The sequence below is a fragment of the Elgaria multicarinata genome, chromosome 8 (genome assembly GCF_023053635.1).
Source record: "Elgaria multicarinata webbii isolate HBS135686 ecotype San Diego chromosome 8, rElgMul1.1.pri, whole genome shotgun sequence".
NCBI lineage: Eukaryota > Metazoa > Chordata > Lepidosauria > Squamata > Anguidae > Elgaria > Elgaria multicarinata.
The window spans coordinates 51,995,851-52,016,896 of record NC_086178.1 but is presented as its reverse complement, the minus strand read 5'-3'; the positions used below and the strand labels follow the sequence as shown (position 1 = coordinate 52,016,896).

At 41.6% G+C, this 21,046-nt stretch overlaps 1 protein-coding gene across 1 annotated transcript in view; it reads left to right on the top strand.

The window, feature by feature from the left end:
* Positions 1-701: 701 nt before the first annotated feature.
* The window catches only part of STAG1 (STAG1 cohesin complex component), a 135,403-nt gene continuing 115,058 nt past the window's right edge, over positions 702-21,046 (top strand). The window contains exon 1 of the mRNA XM_063132354.1: positions 702-924. The gene's annotated coding sequence lies outside the window, so the exon portion shown is untranslated. The remainder of the gene's footprint in view (positions 925-21,046) is intronic.

The window sequence follows — 21,046 nt, the reverse complement described above, 5'->3', positions numbered from 1 at the left end:
GATGTTTTATAGTGTAAACTGCCTTGGGAAGAATTTAGTCTTGAAAGGTGATGAAGAAATATACGAAATTAATATAGGAAACGTGATTTCTTGTTTTAGTCACGATTCGGGGTTTCCTCTCCAATATAGAACGGTTTTATTTTGTAAATAAAATAAATATGTTCCCTCATTAAAAATAACACAGAAAGTTTTTACAGCTGTATTAAACAAGATTTCTAGTAAATAGAAATCATATACATTTTAGCTTAGAGACTTTGCTCCTCCTAAAACAATCCTCCTACTTAAGTCTCTATTCTCTGCGCGTGGGTCCCATGTTTCTTGAATTGTTAATCAAATTATAAAATCGAATCGATTCACGGCTTCTGTGCAGTCATCAAGCTTTCAGCTCCCTCTGCTGTTGAGCTCCCGAATGACAACACGGCTCGCGCACAAACCTAGAACTATTAAGGAAAGCTTTTGGACGCGCGCCAACTAACCCTAGGCCCGCAAAAAAATGGCGAAAGAGACACCCAAGCAACCCCTATATGAACGGAAGTGTCACGTAGACCATTTCCGTCCGGAGGTCGAGTTGCTGCGCGCGCAAAGGAAAGGTGTACGGTGAGTGCGTGGGGCCAGAAAAGTAGAGCGCTTGCGCGTACATTTTCGCGCGAAAGCTGTTTTGGGCGCCTCTACTGACGGGCGGGGCTACTGGGCGCAGTGTTCGGTAGCGGCCGGCAGGAGGCGCGCTGGGTCTGGCTGGCGGTGGCGGCGGCTGCGCCATTGGCGGGTAGGAAATGCCGCCAGATGGCGGTTTAGGATTGCGGCTCTACTGAGGTGCGGCCCCCGGCACCGCCGCCTGTTCGTTCCGGCCCGGCTTGGCCCCGGCCCGCCTGGACCCTTCTCCCGTGGCACCGTCGGATTCCCGGGGGCGCTGGCCCAGCTGAGGTGAGCGAGTCAGCGCGGGCGGAGGGAGGGGGGCTCGGAGGCTGAGATCCAAGATGGAGGCGCGAGGGGCGGGGGCAACGGGCCCGCTCTTGCTCGCTCGCTCGCTCGCACACTCGGGCCGGGCCAGCGGGCGGGAGCCAGAGCCAGCGCCGGAGGGAGGGAGCGGGCGGACGGGCGGGCGAGCAGGCGTTTCTCGGCCGCCGAGATGGCTCCTCCCGGGTGGCGGCCCCCTTTCTTTTCTGGCCCTGCCCTGCTTTTCCCTCCCTGCGGGGCCGGGGTGACAATGGAAGGGCGGTGGCCCCACGGGGCGGCCTCGCTTCGCCTTCGCGGCCCCGCCAGTGCGTCTGCTGGGCCCGGAGCCCGCCGCTCTGGGCCCGCCCCCGCGCGGGGCCTGCCGTCGCCCGAGCGCTCCTTCCCTTGCTCACTCTTGGCCGGGCGGCGGCGCTGAGCAAGAGCGGCTCCAGTGCCGCCCTCGCTTCCCCCCACCCGGGCGGTTGTGTGCCATTGGCGGTGGCGAGAACGAGGAGCCGGGGAAACGGGGTGAGGGTCGTGGGTGGGCGACGAGATAGTGGGGGCTCCGCGATGGCGGCCGTGGACATTGGCGGCGGGATTGGTTGTTGGCGAGAACGTCCATAGGGCAGCACCATGGCGATGGAAGGCGGAAAGGGGGAGGCCATTTGGGGGTAGCGGTGCTCCTCTGGGGGCTGGCTTACGGAATTAGAGTGCATACCTAAGATAGCGAGGCTGTGGTGCTGAGCGAAGTAGAAGACCTTGAAAGTGCGGGCTCCAGGTGTCTGAGGGGGAAAGAGGCTGGAACTGTTGAGATCAAGGGGTTTAGGGTCAGATTTGTGGTTAATAGGGCAGGGTGATGGGTTGATGTTGTACAACTTGAAGTTGGCAGAGAGTGGCACTTGGGATGTTGTGCTCTGGGAGTGGAAGAGGTGGTTGTTAGGTGATCATAGCAGTAGGCGCTTGAAGTTCTGTGCTAGCATCCAAGATTAACCTGGATCCTTGAGTTAGAATTCTGCTCAGCGGTAGAGCTTAGAATACCTTGTTAGTAAAGTTGTATTGATTTGAACTTGAGTTACCTTGTACTGGACAGTGTAGCCTGGAGTAAGTAAGTGGGTATGGGAGATTCAGAGACTAATGGATCATGCCAATAGCAATAGAGTATGCTGGAAGAAAAAGATCCAAGTCTTTTATTATCTTCAGGAACGATTTTCAGTACTATTGTGAATAGTGTGGCAGTCTATTTCGCACCATACTGGTAGAGGAAGGTTTGCTTTCAAGGCCTGCTTATCTTTTTCTGTATGAATGTAGAGCCTCATCTAGAGATGTGATTCCAAGGGAGTATCTACCTTCTTAATGTTATAGAATATGTGTTATTGCCAAATAAAAATACAAATTACTTTCTGTAATAGGTAATTGTAAACAGCTGTTATATGTTATTGGCTGAATGAAGTTATTCCCTGTTCCTTCTTTGAGCTCTTTAGGTAGAAATCCTAAGGAGCTGGGTAAGATGGTCAGTATAGGTGGAGGGAGGCCAATACTTTTGAAGGTTATGTTGACTAGAGAGGCATAAGACTCCTCCTTATGTTTACATCTGAAGTAGTTAGTACATTCCCTTTTCTACTGGATTGTTAAAACAAATATATGTGATAAGCCAAATTAGTAATAAGAGGAAAAGCTGTTTATGTAATAGAATGGTTTCAGCAAACTTACTTGACCTATTGACTTTACTCTGAAATTCGGTAGCAGATTTGGGCAGCCACCCATTAGGAGAATTTATTTATTAATTTATTTAATTACATTTATATACCGCCCCATAGCTGAAACTCTCTGGGTGGTTTACAAAAGAATAAGTTCCTTCTTGCTTTGCAGTGGTCTGGTGACCTTTCGGAATGTTCAAGATGGACATTTAGACTGCAATCCTGTGTCTACTTTCCTAGGAATAAACTTCATTGAACTCAATGTGATTTACTTCTGATTGTGCTGTTATTTTCTTAACCATTTAAAATAATTTAAAATACAATAAATCTTTGATATAGTTGTTTAAATACAAACTTCGGTACACCTCAGGGATGCACAAACTTTTTGGCCCAAGCGCTACATTGGGGGGCTGCATGTGCATGTGTGTGTATACATATGCGCTCACATACATATACAATTCTTGTACATACACACCACATACGCTATGCATGCACTTAAATGCAAGTCCTACCCAAGAGTATCTCAGAGGCCTGGCATATACTTTGATTAAATAAACACAACACTCTTTCCAGAAACCTCAGTTCTTAAACTACACAGCCATGCAGAAATTCTGGCTTATAGCCCTTCTCCCTCTTCTAACCCACTCTCTTGCTGAAGGATCCTGACATCTGTTTCCTGGAATGTTTTCAGAAAAATCCAGAAGGGAAAAAAAGGCAGGGTGAGGAAACACTCTCAGAACAGGCTCTGGTTCCTGCCACAGAAGCCTTGTTCCTAGAGTATCATAGGAAACAGGCAGGGGCCTTCAAGCATGACTTCCTAGAATGCTCTGGGGCATTCTGGGAACAAGGCAGCTATGGCACGAACGATAGAGAGTCCATTCTAGAGTGTTTTTTTTTCTGGGGTTGTCAGACAGGGCTTGGGGAATGGCCTGCATGGCAAATGTTTTGCACTCCTGGTATAACTGGAAGTTCTAAATTACGGACAATGAGGTGACAATCCTATACACACACCAATCTGGGAGTAAATCTCATTAAATTCATTGGAACTTACTTCTGAGTAACACTGTACTTTTAACTATTTAAAACACTTATATTCTGCCTTTCTGCACAAAGTCCCAAAATGTGGTTTACAAAGTCCCAGTGTGTCTTAAAAACTGCAATTTAAAAATAATAAAATAAAATATATGTTAAAAACGGAATAGCTGGTAAAACGACATGGAAAACATAAAAATATTAAGGGAAAAGCTAAATGAAACAATGAATCTTCAGGTTCCATTTAAAAATAGCCAAAAATATTGATGCAGAACTCAGTGTAGGGAGTTCTACTAATGTGGGGCCTCCACTGAAAAACCACAGAGAGGCACCTCTGAGGCTGTTTTTAAGGCCTCAGCAGGTTAATCTGTATGCAGGCAGTTCTTCAGATAACCTGGCTGCAAACTATTTAGGCCAGTACATTGAATTGGACCTGGAAATAAAATGGTAACCAATGTAGGTGATGTAGAATTGGTGTAACATGAACGAACAATATAACTCAGTGATTCCCAGACTCGGATCACCAGATTTTTTAAAAAATCAATTTTTTATTTTAAGTTTCAACAAAACAATAAAACAAAAAATGCAAATGTAACTATATACTTTTAAAGGCCTCCATTTCAAATATTACAACATTCTAAAAAAGGGGGAAAGGAGTAAATTACACATAAACTTCACTACAGGCAGATCAAATATCCAAATATAAGTCCATTTATGAATGGTGCCTATATACCACTTTTTCAAATGTTGCTGGTGTTGTTAGGTATTCAGTCCATTGCATTATAAGTGGTGAGATTTTATCTTTCCAATATTGTAGTAAGAAGGTGTGAAAAATCCCATTACATTGACCATGTGTTACATTCCAAGAAACAGGTACATAATTTAAGAGAATATGTACATCAGGAAATATTAAAGAGCTTTCCAATACAAAGTTTATCTGTCTGATGACTTCCTCCCCAGAAAAGACAACTATTGGGCATTTCCAAAACATATGAACAAAAGAAGCATTAACTGCATGACACCTCCAACAATTGGTCTCCAGATGTTGGTTTATAAATGAAATCATTCTCAGCCAGCATGGCCAAATACAATAGGAATTGTAGTCCAACATTTAGCAATCCAAGATTAGGAGTCACTGTTACTAGGTCCTATTAACATTCTGGTGGCTGCATTTTGTATGAATTTGAAGTTTCTGAACTGTGCAAAGGCAGCCCTTCGTAGAAAGCATTGCAATAGTCTACTACTAGTGTATGAGCAACTGAGACCTGGTCAGCTTTCTTCTGATATGTGTGCAGGTGGCAAGTAACTATAGAAAAGCTGTGTGGTGGATGTTGTGTTTATACCTGAAGGATACAATAAAGAAAAAGGATTTTTAACTTCCACTGAAATATGTTGACTTGATTACTTAACTTTGCACATGAGTTGATTTTCCCCCCAGTAGGGTTTTGCCAAAAAGGTTCTCAGATGTGACATTAAAAAATGTGGCACCATGTTTTTTTATTAGTATTGATACATTTTATTGAATAATTTTAAGCAACTTACTCAATACTTCCTAACATATGTACACCAATAACTAAATAAAAGAGGAGAGGGTAGGGGAAAGGGGAAAAAGAGTACTCGGCTGGAATGCAGTTTATATATATATATATATATATATATATATATATATATAAACAAAGTTACACTCAGGAGTTCATCATGCTGTTAGGCAAAGCACATATACAGGCAAGTATCTATGTAAGATTAGTAAAATATAGATCCCAAAGAACTCTATATGTTGATCAGATCTTCAGAAATGTGTCCATGTGTTGAAGCCTTTGGTAAGAGGTGGTGGACACAAAAACAGAAAATGCAGTCAGATTTTCTGTCATTACTGAGTAGCATGTGTAATGCTATAATACAAGTCTTCACAACCAAGAGTCTAAAAGATTCACTTCGGGTGGGCATCTGACAGATCCCACAATGGGGGAATATAATTCAGTAACATGGTCATCATTGAACCTAAATAATGTTTCTAAAACAAGTTTAAAGTGAACACAAATCTTGGATGAAAAGGATGCAATACAATACATCTTATGTACTAGGGAGCCCTCCTCCTCCTCGCAGTGCGAGTGGAGTTGATTATTAGTGAGATTTTTCTGAGGGCTGTCAAATAGACCCTAAATTGCAGTTTTTGTTGCATCAGTCTAAACCTCAAATGTAAACTTGTTGAATGGGTATCTGCCAAATGTTTGCCTCTACATAGTTTTGATCCCGTTATACAAAAGAATAGTAAGCTTGTAAAACTTAGTTGCTTATATAAGGTTTAATACCATCATCTTAATAAAGCTCAGCACAAGAAAGTATAAAGCAAAAGACTAGTATGTGGTAAATATAGCATTTATAGCGTAACTTGCAACTCAGCCATGCACAGGGAAGGGGCAGAGGCAGCTATTACCAGAGAAGCTTGACTGGTTTATTTTTCAAGCTTTGGAATGTAAGGTACATTTAATGGGAACTAGTATTAAAGAATTGGTAGCAGTACCTTCCTACAACTTTCTTTTCATGACAGGAGGTAAAGTAACAACAATTGCTCAATTAGTACATATTGGCCTAGTTTGAAAATTCTGGTTGTGAAAGTCCTTGCTAGTTTGTTTATAAGGTTTTTCAGCTGAAATCCTTTTTTCACCCTCTCTTTCCTCCTACACCCTAGTCTGCCTCTATGCCTTCAATCCCAGTTGCTTTCCTTCTCTTCTCAACCATATCTCCTCACTCCTTGCCTTTTTGCTATAGAATCTTAGCATTTTTTTCTATGCTGCTCACCCCTAGCTATCTTTTCTGGTAGGATTTTACAAATTCAAATAAGCTTTCCCTATTGCAGGAAAAACTCAAAATTAGAGGTGTCTAGCCTTTTTGGCACATATGCCACAAGTTAAGGATAAAATACGTTGCAGTGCCACTCTAGAGCAAATAATGGATATGCCACCTCCCCTTCCCCTTCCCTTAAGTGCCTTGGTGCAATTTTGCATCTGGTCTAGTGAGCCAGAAAACATGCAGCAGCACTAAGAAACAGGCAGGGGTGCAGCCTGGCCCTGATATAACCAGGTCCGCACAACCTTTGCTCCTGACCAGATGTGCATAACCCTCGATGCCTGTATTGTGTTTCCTGCATTGTGAGCCCCTAGAAGACAGGATTATTAACAACATTTAGGAAAAGCTGCTGTAAGGTGCTCTGAACCAATGGGATAGAGCAGTATAATAAAAACTTCAATCAAAGTTTATTGAATAAGTCTTCAGACCATTTTACACACAGTAAACACATATTAAAAACAAACAGTAAATACATGAATCTTAAAACATGATACAAACTTAAAAAGTCTTAAAATTGAGGTAATAAAATATTTTAAATGATAAAAGTACATATACCATTTGATAAAATGAGTGCTTATGCTCCTATTGAGGCCCCACATGATTTAAAAGTTGTTACATGGCTCATTTAATAGGCATTTTTCCTTTTCCATTTTCCTTATACTGGCCACCTTAACTGCAAAAAGGACAACCCTCTGAGTCACAAACTGGTTAGATCCTTGTAAGAGGAAATTTAGCTTGTCCTCAAACACCCAGTTTCTCATACGCCCAACAAATGGAGATAAGTAATGTTTCCTACAACTGGCATATAACCGGCATTTCAGTAAATAGTGGGCCAGATCTTCCACTTCAGATGCACCACATATACAAAGTCTGTCTTCTATTGGAATGCTCCAGAATCGTCCTTGTTGCATCATTGTGTCCATTTGCTTGAATCGAAGATGGGTAAAGGCCATAATATTAAATACATATTCTGAAGAAAAGTTCAGTAGAACTCAAAAGCTTACATTCTCACTACCACATTCTTAATATTTTGTGGAAGAGCCTTAGCTCAGTGAAAGTAGGTCCCAGGTTCATAGAATCATAGAATAGCAGAGTTGGAAGGGACCTACAAGGTCATCGAGTCCAACCCCCTGCTCAATGCAGGAATCCACCTTAAAGCATCCCTGACAGATGGTTGTCCAGCTGCCTCTTGAAGGCCTCTAGTGTGGGAGAGCCCACAACCTCCCTAGTTAACTGATTCCATTGTCATACTGCTCTAACAGTCAGGAAGTTTTTTCTGATATCCAGCTGGAATCTGGCTTCCTTTAACTTGAGCCCGTTATTCTGTGTCCTGCACTCTGGGAAGATCGAGAAGAGATCCTGGCCCTCCTCTGTGTGACAACCTTTTAAGTATTTGAAGAGTGCTATCATGTCTCCCCTCAATCTTCTCTTCTCCAGGCTAAACATGCCTAGTTTTTTCAGTCTCTCTTCATGGGGCTTTGTTTCCAGACCCCTGATCATCCTGGTTGCCCTCCTCTGAACACGCTCCAGCTTGTCTGTATCCTTCTTGAATTGTGGAGCCCAGAACTGGACGCAATACTCTAGATGAGGCCTAACCAGGGCCGAATAGAGAGGAACCAGTACCTCACTTGATTTGGAAGCTATACTTCTATTAATGCAGCCCAAAATAGCATTTGCCTTTCTTGCAGCCATATCACACTATTGGCTCATATTCAGCTTGTGATCTACAACAATTCCAAGATCCTTCTCGTTTGTAGTATTGCTGAACCAAGTATCCTCCATCTTGTAACTGTGCATTTGGTTTCTATTTCCTAAATGTAGAACTTGACATTTATCCCTATTAAATTTCGTTCTGTTGTTTTCAGCCAGCACTCCAGCCTATCAAAATCACTTTGAAGTTTGTTTCTGTCTCCCAGGGTATTAGCTATCCCACCCAATTTTGTGTCATCTGCAAATTTGATAAGCGTTCCCTGCACCTCCTCGTCCAAATCATTAATAAAAATGTTGAAGAGCACTGGGCCCAATCCTTGCTATGTCCAGATAGAGCAGGAAAAGACTGAAACCTTGGGGCATCTCTGCCATTCAGTGTAGACAATACTTAGATGGAACAGTGTGGGTTTTTTTTATAAGGCAGTCTCCTGTGATATTGTAGTTCTTCATAAAGGTATCATGCTATAGTTAATTTACACTGTTTGTCATGCTAGAGATGAATATCTTGGTTTGGCTAGGATGTAACTTTCCAAACTGCTTACTTGTCTGAGTTATACAATGATAGGATCTCCCTCTAAGGAACAGAAGTGTGTGCTCCAGCAAGTTCAAGTACACAAACAATAAACTGATTTACTTATAGCATGTTTGTTTCTGAGGTTTGGAGTGAGTAGCACTTCACAAGACTTGACATCTGTGTGAAACATAATTGGAAGATTATATCTAGTAAAATCCAGAACATCTGTGCATACACTACACATGCTGGCAGAACTGGAGAGAACCAGAAATGGTTGCTGATCAGCCAGCTATGATGGACTGTAACACTTTGCAATTGCCCAGAATGAGTTAATGGAGAGAAGCTGACATTTTGGCTTCGATTGAATAGCTATTCAAAAAGCCACTGCTTCACCAGAGAGAAGGGTTAGGGTTTTTAAGAGAGGTTTTATTGTAATAGTAAGGAGATAATCTTGTAGAATATTATGGTGGGGATGGGGATGGGTGGGTTTTTCAGTTTTCCAAATTTCTGGTTTCAAGTAATAAAGAAATAATGTGCAGTTGTTCAATCTGGGAATTTCTGTGGTAACATGGGAACAATGGCATACTGGACTTGAGGAATAACTGCCCTTAACAAATTTTCAGGTGGTGCCTGTTGATCTCATGATATTTGCTACCTAATTCTATATAAATTCTACAAGAGTGAGGGAATGCTTCCAACATCTTAAGAACTTGTCTGTTTTTCCTCTGGTACATGGAAGGTATTTTACTGTTTCAGACTATTTTACTATTACAGACTATGGATTTTTCTGTATGCCAAACAAGAAAGATTCTTCCTTAATTATACAATATTTAGAAGCCTAGTGAACTCCTAGTTGAAGCCTATCACTTTAATATGTTAAGAGTAACTGCAAACGTTCACTAGCAAAATGAACAGTAATTCCATAAGAGTACCTGTATCTCTCTTGCATAATGGATGAAAAGGCTATTCTAATTATTTTTGTTGGCCTGAACTTCTGACACCTCCCTGCTGCTTTTGAGGCCACAGAATAACTAAAAAGTCAACAAAAGGTTATTCATTTTTATTCTCATTTTGTAGAAGATTACAATTCAGCACATGATTTCTGTGTTGCAATTCAGCAATCGGCATCCCTGCTCAGAAGCACTCAAACTCAAGAAGCTTCTGAGATTCCTACGGGATTGCTTTTCCTATAATGCTGTCTCTGGCCTTAGAAGGCTTTTTGTGAGCTATTCTATGGTCCTTGGGACACTTATCCAGGGATCATAAGACTGCTTTCTCCTTTGGGATGGATTGCTACTAAAAAGCAAAGGAGAGGCTTCTGTAGAAGATGCGTTCCTTAATTACTTACTTTGTGGGTTTGGATTGATAATAGTGTTTTCTGGATTGTAAGAAAGCCCTAATTGTCTGGTCTGGATATATCAAGCTGTATTTATGACAGTGGAGGATAGGATGTTTGAGAAAATGTTGAGAGATTTAAGTAAGAAGTTAGAGTTCTCTTCTGCAACCTTAGGCCAGAGCCTGTGTACCCTGCATTAAAAATAATCCAAGTTAGTGTATTCTGCCCAATAAAATCTGGATTTCATGAGTTCAACTTATGCAAAGTAAGCATATTTGTATAATTGTACAGTAGTTATGCTAATAGCCAGTCAAACAACAGCTTGTGGGGTTGAAGGCAATAACCTAATCTTTTCATGAACCTTGTTTGGGCCAGCCCCAGATCTCTGCCCCATAGATAAATTGTGAGAGCACCCTTTCTGTAGATATAATCTTCATAACCCGTTCATTCTCGTGAAGCTTAGAAGTGCTTGTAATGATCTTGAAGACTTTTGCTGTGTGGTTTTATCCTGGTTGTGCTTTTTATACTGTATTTTGTATTTGTATTTTTAACTTGTTGGTTGTTTTATGATGATTTTAATTTTTGTGAACCGCCCAGAGAGCTTTGGCTATTGGGCGGTATAAAAATGTAATAAATAAATAAATAAATAAATAAATTTAGTGCGGAAGCAGCCAAATGAAAATTCTAGTGCCCCTTTCAGTAAACTATTTACTGAATAGTTTACAGCAACCTTTTATACCTGAAAGAACATAACCCAAATGCAACTACTTGTGTCTTGGTATAATTTACATTGAGATGTTCTTTACTGAAAGATTAAGGAGCAATCTGTTGTAAATGTCAACCACTGACAGATCAGCAGAGCCATGTCTACATGAAATAGAATCTGTATTCTGTTAGTCAAACCAGAGACAGAAAGATACGTAGTTTGTTTAAACACCAAAATGGCAGCCCTTATGTATAAACTGATTCGGAGAGCAGCCAGTATTGATAAGAAGGGGAATTGTGACATATCTCCTTTGTTGTGGGTCTGTGGAGCTCTGTCATCTGCCTATTCAAACCCACATCAGTGACGTATCTGATTCTGATAAGAGTAATCAGGATAAAAATCTATAAAAATAAACAGTCTTGTATCTGTATTGGAATTCCAGAGCTTTAGCTTTTGTGGTTTTAGCAAATGCAGAATTATAGAAGAACTTGGGAAAGATTTTAAAGGAAATGCTTATCACTTAATGCACAAAAAGTGCAATCACTTTTCTTCAGCTTTGTCAGAGTACTGGATGAATGAATACACCTCCTCTCTTGGAATTGGAGTATTCCATTCAGGAATAGAAATATATGGCAGAGAATTTGCTTATGGTGGTCATCCATACCCTTTTTCTGGAATATTTGAAATTTCTCCAGGAAATGCATCTGAATTGGGAGAAACATTTAAATTTAAAGAAGCTGTTGTTCTAGGAACTAAGATGGTTTAAAATATATTTGTCAGTTGTATTCTTTCCATGATTGAAGCCTGCCTCTTATTCAAAAATAACATTGCATTGCTGGACTATACCCGTTCTCCTAAACTTCTCAGTGGATAGTTCTTTGTACAGTTTAGATGTCACATCTAACAGAGATTTGAGCCTATACTTACCAGGGTAACTCCTTCCTCACCAATAGATGCTGTTAAACTAGCCATAAGTATTTATGTAAGAAAACAGTTTTGCCAGCATAGGTGCCCACCAATTTAGATTATCATGAAACAGTTCTGGAGAAAGTGTCTATTCACCAGGGGATTTATTGCACTGCAACACTTTAATCTTTAACATCCAAAGGTGTTATCACTGCGCACGGACCAGTACTAGGAAATCTGAAATGAAGATTCGGGGGCTTGCCTGAATTGAAATCTTGGGTGAAGAAATATACCCAGTTATCAGCTTAAATTTGGGTATCAATCCCAAATATCAAATGGTTAGAGGTTTATGCCACTATGAATGTATGTTTTGTGCATCTTTTCCTTCTGCAGATTGCTCTAGCTCTTGCCAAAAGTATGTAAGATGAAGCATTTTCTTTTAAAATGCTAATTAATATTGGAGTATTCAGAAGGTTGATGAGCATCTACTGGTAGATCTATGAGTAATTTGAAATAGATCATTTCTGATACCCAATTGAAATAATGAAAATCACAAAATAATTCTCCTTCCCCTTCACAAATTATATTGCTGAAATTAAGAAAGCTGGGGTGGGGTTTTTATTGTGGAAGGACAATAAATTCAATTCAGTTCTGAGCTCAGAATTCTTTAATTCTAAATGTATGTCTTTGGCACCTGGCTCTGGTTGATGAATCTTGGGATTCTACTAAAAATCAGAAGAGATTTCCAAGCCTGTAGTCTGCACATCCCTGATTCATACTACCTGTGTAGGTTAATTGTTTATGGCAACCATTCTGCACGGGGGTTTGATTTCTTAACAGCCCTAGTGGGCTTACTTAATAGTGGGCCAGTTCATACATTACAATAAGCCATGCTAAAAATAAACTATGGTAGGTTGTAGGTTTGTTTGCTAAGCCACATTACTCCTGACGGACGATCAGGCACTCTGTGGCTTGCTGTGCTTTGTTTTCTTCTTAGTCTTTCCTCCTGCTCCTTGCACATATCCCAGAGGCCCGTACGGCTTCAGTATATACCAGAAGCCTTTTTACTATTTACTTTGGGCTGGTTTGCTTGTCACAGTAAGCCACCTTATAAATAAACCACCGTGGGTTGATTGTTTGCTGAGCAATGCATGGTACTCCTAACAGATGATCAGGATCGCCATGGTTTATTCTCTCCCGCAGTCCTGTCAGCACAAAGGCACATATTCCAGGTGCCTTTGTGGTAGAACTCCTTATTGCCTTGGTCCCTACGTTAGCAGCCTTTCTGCAATTGGTCTGCTGAGGTTGCAGGCTATAGAGAGAACCCCCCACCCCGCATCAGATTGCTGAATGGAATTAATTTTCAGATACCTTATGAATGTGGAAATGCATTTGCCAGCTTCCCCCCTCCTCAGAATTTTGTTTTTGCTCAAGAGCCCCTCTGTTTTTTAGCCCAGTCTACTGACATTCCTCTCTTGTCAATGTCCTTGCCAATTTCATTCTGTATGTCTGGGCTTGCTTTGCTAATAAGGCTGCTTCATGTTACATGGAAGTAAGAACACCTGTCCGCAAAGCGCCTTCTCTCCTCCAGCTGCCAGCCGCTTTCAACTCGCTTCCTGCATCAGATTGCACACATAAAAATAAAAATCCAAGGCCTTATCAACACAGGAACGTGTTTGACAGCTTTTTATTTTCAGTTGCCATTGTGCAAGAGCACAAGTCTGCCACTCCCAACATTTAGCCAGCATTTTGGCAATTCCACTGCTAGCTAGGGAACACCTTTTTCACATTACACTGAAGTAAGCACTCCCACCTCAAAGCACCTTTCAACTGCTTTCAACTCCCCACTGCTTTCTGCTTGCTTTCCTCCATTCCTAGCTGTCACATCTAGATATGGGTTATAACACTGTGAGTGGGATTGGTGAACATACACAAATGTTATGGTAAAGCCATGGCACGGAGGGGAAAATTGTGCAAATGTCAGGGCAGAGCAGTGACATGGAGCAATTTACAGCACAGATTAATTTTACAAGGACATTGATGGGGAGGGGAGGGGAGAAAAAAGCTCAAAGTGGGGGTCAAAAAAGAACTTGAAACAAAATGTCAATGTCCTTGTAAATTTCATCCTGCCTTCTCCACTAACAGGTGCCAGGAGTGGGGGGGGGGGGAATTGGGAACATGTTTGGGACACTCTCTGGTGTCCTTTCTTCATGATTCCTAGAAGGAAACAAAATCCTGAGGCTGAGAACAAATGAGGGAGAATGACAACAGAAGTAAGCCCAGCAGTAATTGTTCTGAAAAGGAGCTGCTATGGGAGGGGGCAATAACTCCCCTTTGTCAACTTCATCAGGACCTGGGGAAGTGTCGAAATGGGGGAGGGCACTGACAGGTGTCAGTTCAAGGAATAATAGAGGATGATACTGCCAAGTGAGAGTTATTGACACCCTCTCCTTTGACGCTCCTTTTTGGAGCACTTTGTTTGCATTATTTTTCCTTTTCAGTGCTTCTGAATTGTGAAAATAGGTTCGTACTTTCTCTTAGTATTATTTTTCTTTTGGCCCTTCACAGGTATGCAGAGATCAGCCTATGTGAAGTCTTGCCTTGTCAATTTTCTATGTTACCTACTGGACTTCAATGCTTCTCTTGACAGCTGTAACATACATGGACATTGAAAAGGCAGGACTATGCATCGAGGACAGGCAACTCTGCACTCTTGCGCACTTGTAAAGGATCCGGCGGGTGGGGGAATCAAACCCATTTCCATACTCCCAAAGAACTGGAATTAGTGCCAATCAAGTTATGGAGTCATCTTGTTCCCTCCAAAGTGAAATTTCAGCATCAGTGTAGCGGCAGTCACTGGTGAAGGAGGCTAGAGGCAGCACTGGTGAGATTGTGGAGAGTGGCATGGGCATTTTGCTACTTTTGCCGGGCAGCTCTATAGCTGCTTGGGATAAGCCATGCTGCTGGGTTTGGAGAGCACGACAAGCCACCTAGAGAACAAGCCACCCCCAGCAATCCTACTACAAGCCATGAATTCTCAGGATGGTTTGTTGGGAAAAAGTAACTCATGCTGAATAATCTATGCGGGGTTCACATGTCACATTAAGTCACATTGACACTGACAAGACTCACAACCTGCTGGCCCTGTTCAGAAGACACCTTTAACCATGGTGAATAAGGCTTTTTTGCCTTATTCACTGTTGTTAAAGCTGTGGTTTATGGTGTCTTCTGAACAGGGCTACTGTGGCTTGTGTCATGCGAAACCTGTTCTTGGGCATGTTCATATGACTCACCAACTCATCATGAGTGACAAGCAATGCACTGTTTTGAGAACAATGCACAGTGCATGGTTGATGTACGTGCCAGATGATTGGGCATATCACCCACAGTATGTTGGTAGTTCCCTTCCCTTTGCTCCTTGGTCCTCCAGCTGGTTCCACCTGGCATTCCAGGGGACTTAATGACAGAACCCATCTTTTCTGCCTCCAAGCCCCTGTTGTGGTTCCAATTCTTCCCAGTCTTGTATCTGTGCAGAAATGGTGCTGGGATTTCTCCCCCCTCCCCACTTTCCCAGGCTCAGGGAATGTGCACTGATGTCTTCCTTTTTTTCTTCATTTTAGCGCTGTTGCGTACTTGCGCAGCAATGGGTTAACAAAGAAAACTGGCTTGCCCCAACTAGAGTCTAGTATCTTGCACTTAGCAAAAATACGGTGTTGCAGTTGAGGATAGAGTGAATATAGTCCCCTGCACCAAAGTTTCAGCATGCCCCACATGCAGTCCCCCTTCTCCTTCAAGTTCATTGAAGTCATGACTGTCAAATTAGAAACATTGAGAGTGATATTCAGGGTTTCGATGGATGGGAGTCTAATTTCATATGAAGCAGTGGGGAGACTAGCATGGGCAGGGGTGGGCTAGGTAGAGGACCCCACCAAGGGTATAGTCCACCCTTAAAAGCATGGGAATCCTGTTAAGAAGTGGGTAATTCAGGGAGGGAATGGGGACTGCTGTGTTCCGATGACAACCCACACTTCGTGGCTTATTTGGTTGTGTGGATTGTCATGTTTTGCAGACTCAGCTTGTAAGCCAATCCAAAACATTGTACACAACCCGCCATGGTTTATTGTGTTATGCGAACCCAGTCAACGGGTGGGTTTGCATGATCATGGAGGGAAAATAAGCTCAATTAGCTTTTTATCCTCTGTCATCTCGTGAACATAGTGACTTTAATTTATTATTAAGCGTCTTGCAGGAGTCAACATTATTCATACTCTCCCTTAAAAATGTATTCTTCCATTAGATCATATCAGTGCTGAGCAACACATTTTCAACCCTGCTTTGTAAATTCAGATCTCATTTAACCCTTTGCTGGCTACACTGACTATATGCAGGGATTTGTATTTTCCCCAGTATAATTGAGGAATTTGTGCTAACTAGTTCTATCAAATAATGTTGGTTGATCACTTTCTGGCTTTTCTCTCATACCAAAACTTTTGAACTAGAGAAATGCAGCCCTAGCTAGCAGGATATATTCAATTACTCTTATAGAGAAACATGTAAACTGGCCTTCCAAATCACCTGCTACTTTTCCATTGCAAACTTTAAGCTGGTATTTTAAAAAAGAACATGAAAAGATAATACCTGTTTCAATAATCACTTTGGAGTTCTTTAGGGAAAACTTCTAAATCCTCAGCTAATCATCTATTTCTGTCTGCCAAGGCCATGTTATTAATGCCCAGTCTAGTGTTAAGATCACCAATCAAGATAAAAGGGAATGGAAGGTATTCTGATGTAATTTGAATGTCCATCTTACCCAATATTTTAGGATTCAACTTCCTCGAAGTGGGGTACAGGGGTGGGTTATAACCTTTTGGGTAGATTAAGCTAAAAGCCCTTCCACTAAATCAGGCTTGGGTAGCCGTCATAGCAATTTGTTTGGCCCTTGTCCCTGCTGCTCCCCATCCCCAGTGCCAGCAGGTCTGTTGGGAAATAAGATGCCCGCTCCCTGTGTACCTTGTTTCTCAACAGAATTTCTTGATTCTGGAAGTACGGCTACAGCTGGTGGTGGGGAGGGATGAGGCCTTTGCAGGGTTCTGGGGTGGCCAATGCAGCCCCCTCAACCTTCCAAACTCAATGATTAAATTGCTTGTACATGCAGGGACATACTTAATAGCTTTTAACATTTCGCACTTTGACTTGCTCTGTCCTCCACCAGCCTGCTGCATTTCCATGTCATGTCCCTTCCTCTGTGGCAGTGGTGGGAAACCTGTGGCCTGCAAGTTTATGGGCACTCCAGGACCAGTCTTTGTTCTGACTTCAGTGCACCATGGTAGTAGGAAAAAAGTTGATGAGGTCACTTTAACATAGTCCACAGCAATGGAAGCTCATTTGTGGAAATTGTGGGAGGGAGGATTTCTCCTGTGGCTTGACATTTTAAACATCAAGATGCAGGAAAAATCAGGGCGTGTGGAAGGATTTATCCTGCAGCTTGATGTTTAAAAGTCAACTCGAGGGAGAAATCTTTCCGCTGATCGTGGTGCCCCGCCCCACCCGGGGATGGGATGTGCATGTCCCTTGGAACATGTGGGGAGTTGCCGATCGCAGCACCCCTCCCAGGGATGGGATATGCATGTCCCAGGAAATTCGTGTAGAGCTGCCCATCATGCCACCCCACTTAGGGGTGGCACATGCACATCCCGGGAAGCATGGCTGCACAATGGAGCACTAGGAGCAGAGTGTGGCTCTGGCTCACTGGATGTGGCCTGCAGCCAGGTACTGATCCCCTTGTGCTGACACATGTCTATAGAGACCTGCTAGGCAAGAGTGGCAGGGGTTGTGCAATTTAAGCATGTAAAATAGTCAATGGAGCCCGCCACATGACACAGTAATCAATGGTTGTGGAAATAGTCAACTCTGCACACTTTTGATTATTTGTGTTGGTTATTTCAGGGAAATAACCAACCGTGGTGTGGAAAAGGCTTGCCAGATGACACAATAGTCAGTGGTTGACTATTGAAGCAACGGTTGACTATTTAATCAGCTGTTGACTATTGTGTCATCCGAATCCAGACAATTTAGTATTATAGTTGAGGCCTCACCATAGATTTGTGTAAGGTCATTATGATGCTAGCTGCTTTATTTTCTATCTCTTTCTTAATAAATGCTGTCATGTAATCTACCCCCTCCCTTTTGTTTTACAACTTCTGCACAATGGTTTGGTATTTTTATTGCATTGTCCGCTGTGGGCCAAGAGCACTTTCCAGTTCAAGCTCCATCTATGTATTTGTAAAATTAGTGTTTGGCCGGGCGGGGGGGGAGGGCGTGGAATTGCCCCATTATGCATCACTTTATTCTTATAATCTGCTTAGATGTGGAGCGGTATATAAATGTTGAAAATAAATAAAATATTGTGCCTTGAAATTTTTGTAAAGCTGGTTGTTTTTTGTGCTTATTTCTTGTCCACCACAATCTATTAGATTGAATTCTAGTCCAGTTTGATAGAGGTAATGTTCTTCTCTGATTTTTAAAGTCAGTAACAGGGACTTTGGATAAATTGTACCTTGTAGAACATTAATCTGTGATTCAGAGAAAATGAACTCTTTTAACCTCAAGAGTCTATAATAGGATGGTCATTAACAGTCATTTTAGTACTGCCTCTGTGCCCGTTTGAAAAGTGGAAATTAATGCCCCAAACCTGATTAATGTGCTGTTCTCTGTAACATATCTACCACTTCAACTGAGGAGATCAGAATTTCTGTGTTAGAAAGATGTTTGGAGTATTTTCCTCCTCATGTGCTGTCTGCTGTTTGGAACTGCCTGTCACCTGTTTTCATTGTTCCCTGACTTATGGTACACTATGTTGTTTAAGAGGTTCCTCCTATGACTAATGGAGTGACCTGTGGATTTCTGGTTACCAGGATTTATATTCAAGTTTGTATTTCTCTTTCCCTCTAACTCAGATTCTTAAATTTCTTTCCTCCTTTCTTACAAAGCTTTTCTTGATTATGAAATTGGCTATTAAATTGATCTTCATGATGAGGATGTGCCACATAGGGCCTTGGGCTCCCTCCCTCCCACCTCCCTTTTCTCCTTGGCCATGGTCATAAGGAGTTCAGAAGTGTTTTGTTTTATTTTAGATGAACTATAGTTTGTCACGATGTCTGGACCATGAGCTATGATTTTCTTAACTATGGCTTGTTGAAACATACTATCATCACATGCTAAACTGCAGTTAATCTGAAACAAACTTCTGATGTCATTCATGAACCTGGAGCGGAGGGAAAGGGGAAGTACAAGAGCCCAAGGTTCACTGCAGTTTGTCCACCTTAACATTAACCCTTGGTTTAGTATTTCATGGAAACACTGCCAGAAAAGGTATTTTATTGTTTCCGTTTAAGAATATATTACGTTATATTCAAAAGATGTATATTCCCTCAAAAATCTTTATATACTATGTCTTTAAATTACTTTTTGTGCACTAGTTCTTGTCAGTAGTTGAGAGTCAGATACCACTGTCATCATATATTAATAGCACTCATTCTCCAGTTTCAGTCCTTATGTACCCAAACAGCACCATCTATGCACAAGGAGATATTGGACCTGTTCAGACAACACACTAAGCCATGGTTAGGCCGCTAGCCCATTTGCAGCAATGGTTAGGGACGATTCACATGACACGCTAAGTCATGGTTCACATGACATACTAAGCCATAATGTTTAGCTCAAAATGCTTAACCATCGTGGCTTAGCATGTCATCTGAACAGGGTTATTGGCAGTCTTGGGGAAACCCTGAGGTTTGCAAAAGTACAAAAATACTTCGGCAGGAAAAACACTAAGGGGGACCCCAAAACACTGCAATCAGAACTGAGCATGCTCAGTGGCCACAGGATGCTGAATTTCTGAGGAAGGAATGGAAAACTGGGAGGATGTAATGGGGCATTCTGGGAAAAGGCATGGATTGCTGCCTGGAAACCTGAATAGAAGCATTCCATACTACAACTTTTAATTGCGGGTCCCATTTATACTTCTGATTACATGCTTTCAGATTTTTTCCCCAAGGCATAGGGGCAGATTTAAGTATTCCAGTCTCAATCATAATAGTTAATGTTTGGTTGATTTTGGATAATAATTGCTTAATTTGTACACTCTATAAATAACTTCTCTTGGTGATTAATAAAAATGAATCACCTACTAACTGTAGGAACTGGATTCCCATTGAAATTCTTCAAACCTATAATGGTAACAGGAGTTTCTGCATTTAAAGTATCACCCCAGAAATGAGAAAAGCTACTATTTAAATTCTGACACTGCTTTCCCTGTCCTCCTTGTTTCCTTCTGAATAGGTCCCTGTGGGAGCTACATGGTAATTTCCTTCATTGCTGCCTTTAAAAAAATCTAGAATATTAGGTCACTTGAAATTAGATGTTAAATGTTTTTAAAGAACACTCAGGTGTTACCGAGTTTTTTCCATTCATTGTTAGGACCATTTTAGGAAACATCAAATCACTAGCAAGGTAAAACAAAACCTTAAAATACAAGAACAATCTTCCTTGAGCAAACACCCCAGAAGCAACTTCCCAGATAATTGTCTCTTGCATTACTTAAAACAATTTAATTTATATTATTATTATTAATAATAATAATATTTATTTATTTATAAAGTGCCATCAATGTTCATGGCGCTGTACAGAATAAAACAAAACAAGACAATCTGCCATATGGCTTACAATCTAAAATCACAGTAACAGACGGGAGGGAGGGGAAAAACCAATCAGGATAGGGGGCATTAAAACTAAAATGTAGACTAGTATGACCACGCTACGATTGAAAAGCTTTCGAGAAAAGAAATGTTTTCAAGCGAGATTTAAAAACTGAAATTGACGTCGTGTTCTAGTATAGGACTTGGCAAACTGCAGCTCTAGAATTGCAAGCGGTGCTTAGGGTTAGGCTAATTTCAAGAGCTGTGTGTAAGTGATGAGTTTGGACCTCTCACAAGAATGATCTGTCCTTCCCCAAGCAGCCTATTAGGAAGAAGGTGTTGGAGAGAGGGAAAGGCGGTATCAGAAAATGAGAGAGGGAAAGAATGGGGTGGCCCTGACACTTTTGGTTCTGACTTTGCCCACCTTTGGCTTTAATGTTGTTCACCTATGATATGCACCCCTCTCACAGAAGGGATGGCCACATCGAAAGGGATGTGGCCATCAGCAGAAAAAAGGTTCCTACACCTATGCTACAAAATACTAATATTTATAGTATTATAACCATGTTTTTATTTATTTATTTATTGCATTTTTATACCACTGAGCAAGGCAATGTCTGGAAGTGGAGGTGCGCATTGCCCCCAGAACCCTCCATGGCCACT